General features: G+C 38.5%; 1 pseudogene; it reads right to left on the minus strand.

Annotated features, from left to right (window-relative positions):
* Positions 1-1,227: 1,227 nt before the first annotated feature.
* LOC113930359 lies at positions 1,228-1,833 on the minus strand (annotated as a pseudogene).
* Positions 1,834-6,258: the final 4,425 nt, after the last annotated feature.

A 6,258-nucleotide genomic window follows, 5' to 3' on the forward strand; every position in this document is an offset into this window, starting at 1 on the left:
GATCTCGGGGTCTGAGTTCAAGCCCCATGTTGGTATAGAGATGATTTAAAAAAAAATAAACTTAAAAAAAATCTTAAGATTATCTGTAGAAGCCTTAAAAGATATTATTTCTGATATATATACATACAGTCTCCTAACAATTTAGATAGATTTATAGCTGATAAAATGTCAAATGACGATTAAATGATAAAAAGGAATTTTAGGAAAAAAAACTTGGTTGTTCCTATACCACATATGCCATTTATGATTAAAATAGCAATCATGGTTTTTTTTTTAGATAGATAGACATATAAACAGAAAGATTTTAATCTATAAAAGCACTGCCATACAGACTTGAAAATAGAATACAAAATGATACAAATGTTCTAAATATTAAGAACACCTAAAAATGTCTTTTTTTAATTTTTAAATTGAAGTGGAATGAAACTTACCTATTATGTGACTGTGTTGCTAAGAAATTTGGTTTGGAAACTTGCTAATAAATTCTTATTATCTATTATGTTGTCACCTGAAATAGACTCAATTTTTTCAGCAAAGAAACAATGGCTAAACTAATAAAGTGCAGTTTGGTTACCACATATTACAACCAAGTGTGGCTTTGTGAAAACAACAGGTATTAGAGTATGTCAAAGTTAGGTATGCTCATAAGTTCTTGCTTTAAAGCCAATCTACCCTTGCAACAATTTTATCAATAAACGCAGATAATGGGGGTTTTTGTATCCTGTTTTCTCAGTTTGTATCACCAGCTGTATTAGTTTGCTAGGGCTGCCAGGGTAACAAACTACCACAAACTAGATGGCTTAGATAACAGAAATAAATTATCTCACAATCCTGGAGGCAAGAAGTTCAAAACCAAGGCACTGGCAGGGTTGGTTCCTTCTAAGAGCTGTGACGAAAGGGTCCATTCTAGGTCTCTCTCTTTGACTTATAGACACATCACCCTGATCTCTGCCTTCATGTTCACATAGCACTCTCTCTGTGTGCACGTCTCTGTGTCCAGATTTTCCTTTTATGACACCAGACATACTGGATTAGTGTCCACCCTAAAGGCCTCATCTTGATTACACTTGCAAGGACACTATTTCCAAATCACATTCTGAGGTATTGGGAGTTAGGACTTCAACATATAATTTTTGGAGAGGACACATTTCCACCTATAACTCAAGTCTGTAACAGACTGGCAATAAGATAACTCTAACAAGTGGATGAACTAAGAGGGCAACTGTGTTACAGAAATCTTTCAATGAATTCCTGTAGTGGTGCCAACTTTCACCTATCAATGAAACCAAAATTGGGAACAAATAAAATACTTAAAGGATGTGTTGTGGCAGGCCTTTACTTGCTATTGCATCACAGAATCAAAGTGCTCGCAAGAAATATGGGTATAAATCTTGAATGAAAGCTTTAGAATAGTTTTTACCAAAGATATAAAGTTTTGGGAAAATGGAACACCAGTCTTAGAAGGAAAAAGGGTTTCATGATCAAGTTAATCCTGAACTCAAGTCATCAAATAGTTGATGTATTTTGGAGCAGAATCTTTCACTGGGCCTTAATATTAAAAGCATTTTCCCAATGATATTCGGATCTTGGACCTGCAGCCATGACTAGACAGCTTGCTTCAGTGCAGAGTTCTGACCTGGTTGAAGAAATCTACAGTGCTAACTGTCATCTGTTGATTGAGATCTTCCTCCTTGGGCAACATGACTGCTCTTCTAGGAGTCCCACTTCCTAGAGGGCTTCTGCATGTTTTAAGTGTTCGTACTAATGAACTCCTTCAGGGATGTTCTTTGACTTAAATGTATTAGAATAATGGCTGCTGAAGAGGAAGCTCATCTTTTCCCCTCCCCAGGGAAAGGCCATTAGACTCCAGTGCCGTCAGTATTCAGAGCCAGCACTCAGGGAGCCAGGAGGGGTAGACAGTCCTCAGTCTGTGGAAGGTAGAGCCCAGGCTACAGCTGCTCCAAGCTTGAATCAAATTTGGTGCAGATTCCTGTGCTGCCCCTCCTACCGCACCAACCAGAAAAATGGACCCAGCTACCTCTCACAAGAAAAGCCTTCATTTACATTGCAATTATAATTTTTGGTATCAATCAAATACCCAAATATATATTTATGATTTGTGGTAAAGGTATATGAAGAAAAAGAAAAAAAATTCTATAAAGAACCTCAGTGGCAACAACTGTAAAATGTGACAATATGCTATATGTTTCAAGGATTAAACACAATGATGCATGAAGGGCACTTTGCACAGCATTTGGTGTGCAGTAGATGGCCAACAGTGTGAACCATTTTGATGTTAACTTTTTGTCTTGTAATTCCAAACTATAATATCTTCTGTATTGGAATGTTTGCTGATTTGTAGTGATGGATTCTTCTAAGGAATTTATAGTCTATTATTATTATTTACTGCAGTTAATTCACCAACTTGTTATTCTACCCTTCCATAAAGAAGAATTAAGTATATGTAGGTTCTATGTCCCAACAAAAGCATATATGGTTTTCCTATGCACACCAATCACAGAGTTCTATTAACTCTATTGCTGCCAGATAGAATGGACAAACTACGTGATATTACCTGTATTATTTTCTGCCAAAATGCTAAGGATTGATATTATTTATATCATGCAAAAAATCAGACTGACATCTAAATCACCTTTGCTAGTTTTTAAGATCAGTTATTTACTTAGGTCTGTTTCGTTTTTCCAACCATCCTGCAAAGTCTTACCATTTTGATTTACATCAGCTTGATGCCAATCTTTTGTCCACTTGGAAAGCATTCTTGGCACATGGAACTAGGAGGGAGATTGCCGTCACTGGCAGCCTCTGTACCATTCCGAGAGCATCCCTGTGTGGCTGGGAGGGAGCAGAGTGCCCGTGTCAGAGGATGAAAGGATGGAGTTCCCCTCCAGTGTGTGGCACAGGGCTGACCCAGGGCCTGTGCTGTGACATGTCTCTGGTCTCTTCTGCTGTTGTCCTGTGCTCATACAATTGCAGGCGATAACGCAGGTCACAGAGTCATGTGATGTGGAATTGTAGGCCCGACAGGGCCATCTTGTCATACATCTGAGCATACGACTGTATCTCCTAGAGAATAATACTATTTTAAAATAATAACAATAGCTAAGTTTACTGAATCTTTGATAACTGTCAGTCCTGCACAGCAAAAGGTAAACCTCTACCTATTGACTCATGTAATTTCAGCAACACATGCCTGTGGGGTGTACTGTTATTCTCAGATGAGCAAACTGAAGTTTGGAGAAGTTGCAAATGTCCAAGAACCTACTGCAGAGGTGACATTATCACTGATTTTTTTTCCCCAAAATAATGTTGTATATGCATATATTCTTTAGAGTTTACAAACATATGTTATTTCCACTTGATCTTCCTCCTCACAGGCTTGTGAGAGTCTGCTCCAAACATATCTCACCTGCCATCTATTTTTGCACCTTTCATCAGAGTAACTGGAAAGCCTTATCCATAGAACATTATCCACATCCCGGAAATGAGGAACTTGAGAGTGGGCCTAAATGCGGCCTCCATGATTTGCTCTGGGCCAATGGAAGTTTCTTATCCAGGTAAACGATGGTTTGGGTAAAGAAGTGGATTGTCCAATATTCCCCGGAAGCCCTTCCCATGGTTAGTAAGGAAGACAGCATCCACCGCTGCCTCCAGGCGCCCGTCTCCTCACAGTGAAGCCAGGCAGGACCAGGAGCTGGGAAGTTCCTTCCTGGCCGCTAGAGGCCAGCAAGCTGCAGACAACAGCCTCCGAGCTGGAGCCTGCGGCTTCTCGCATTGGGACAATGATGCGGAAATGATCATTACAAATGAAGAAAAGGATGCTAGAATATTTTTAGGAGAAAAGACATATCGTTTCAATGTGTACCACTGAGATGCCTGTGGTGTTTAGGGCCTCCCAAGACTTCCCTGAAAGGCAGTCCTGAGCAAATTAAGCAAGTAAAGAAAGGGTGTCTTTGGGATGTCTGTCTACATCTTCCAAAAGCCCCATACTTTCCTTTTCAGCATAGTGCTTTCCTTCTTCCCCATCCCTGTTTGAAATAAAAAGAAAAAAAACTTTAAGTGTTTTCTTTTTACTTCCAATAATTTAATTTCTTGAACATAATAATGTCATGCCCTCTCTTCTCTTTTCTTGGGGATATACAACCTTTGTCTCCCTGGTTTTCTTTCTATTTTCTGATTTTCTATCACTCCTCTCTTCTCTCTGCTGCACTTCTACAAGGGAATAAACATTGCCTGGGTAGGTAAATTTACTCTCACTGCTTCAATTACCACCTGTGAACTGGTGACTCATGGATCTAATATCTTTGGCCCACATTCCCACAAGCTCCAAAGTTCCCATTTCTCACTGACTGCTGGACATTTAAATGTGGGTGTGTCACCAGGACACATTAAGGTGCTCTGAATATGATAAAATGATAAATAAATTATAGTTATCAGTACTCTTTACTATCTCTCTCTGCCTTATTTGCCATGGTACTGAGGGAGAGTATTCTAAAATTGAACAAGGCAGAACTCTTGACCAATGAGCTAAAAACATATTACACAATGGTAGAAGAACTGACTTTCAATAATCATGTACAACAAATTATTTTTACATCTGGGTAATGTCAAATTCTACATACAATGCCAATGTTGGCTTTTTCTCCCCTATTTGACCCTCCCATTAAATATTTAGCATAAATAATGACTATATTCAGTAAGTGGATATAAATGTTTTATCTACCGTGGTCTTCAATGTCAAACAGTCTCACAAATAAGGCCAGAGATAGTCATTGTTAAGACTAACAAAATGTTCAATATTACATCCTGGATGTTACTTGAACATTTTATTAGTCTTAACAATGACTTTATCACTGGCCAGAACACATGGAGTGAAGAAGATGAAGTTGAAAATGCAGGTCAAGAGAAGATGTGTAAAATTTTTTTTTTTTAGCACTTGATGCAGGAAGGAGGTTTATTGATGTGGAAGATTTTGAATGTCCAGCTGAGAAGCTGATTTTTTTTTTCTAGATGCAGAAATCCCCCAATGAAGGAAGAATGCCATGATCGGTCTTTGTTCTGGAAAGATGTACTACTCAAGTCAGTATGGAGAATTTATTGGAGGGGTAAGAAAGAGACTAAAGGGAAGCCAACCAGATAAGGAGCATGGCCACAGGTCAGGGGTTTTAAGAACTAGAAGGAGGGCAGTGGAAGTAGAAAGCAACAGATTAACAGCAGTTTGCTTCTTTATCTTGACATATTGCTTGACAGCACTGGTTTCAGGCACTGTGTTACTTAGGTTAAGGGCCTTGGGCTAGACTGAAGAGATGAAAGTACTTAAGTGTAACAAATTTGTGCAATTGCACCCATAAAGACTTGCCTCATGGTAAATGTCTAAAGAAGGCACACTGAGTTAGAAGTGATCATGTGCAAAGGTTTTCTCAACCAAGCAACCTGTGATATAATAAATGTAATACAAAAGTGAAAGTTCAATGATTTGCATTATCCTGATGCTACACAATACCCCAGATTTTTATATCTGGGTACTCTCTGCAGTCATTGTGAATTTTCTTTAGCCTTTTAACTTCTACAGTTTCTGCTATTTTTGCATGAATATCTTTTGCACATGATGGTCGACAACTGGAACTGTCACTAATTTGTTCTCCAAATATGACTGAGCCAATGTACCTACTTTTAAAAATGCCTTGAGATACTTAATATGGATGTCCAAACTCATGTAAAAATCACATAATCATGAAATGAAATGACCTGTCCTGTTATTTAAACTCTATTCTCAGAAATAAGAGTCTGAATTAATATTGTTAAAATGCCCATACTAAGGGCGCCTGGGTGGCTCAGTTGCTTAAGCGACTGCCTTCGGCTCAGGTCATGATCCTGGAGTCCCGGGATCGAGTCCCACGTCAGGCTCCCTGCTTGGCAGGGAGTCTGCTTCTCCCTCTGACCCTCTTCCCTCTCGTGCTCTCTATTGCTCATTCTCTCTCTCTCAAATAAATAAATAAAATCTTTTAAAAAAAAGTCTATACTAAGCAAAACAATTTACAGATTCAATGTGATCCTTATCAAATTAACAATATTACCTTTCACAAAACCAGAACAAATGATTCTAAAATTTGTATGAAACCACAAAAGACTCCAGATAGCAAAAGAATCTTAAGAAAGAAGAACAAAACTGGAGGTATCACAATTCCAGATTTCAAGATGTACTACTAAGCTATAGGAATCAAAACAGTATGGCACAAA

This window comes from Zalophus californianus, chromosome X, assembly GCF_009762305.2.
Source record: "Zalophus californianus isolate mZalCal1 chromosome X, mZalCal1.pri.v2, whole genome shotgun sequence".
Lineage (NCBI taxonomy): Eukaryota > Metazoa > Chordata > Mammalia > Carnivora > Otariidae > Zalophus > Zalophus californianus.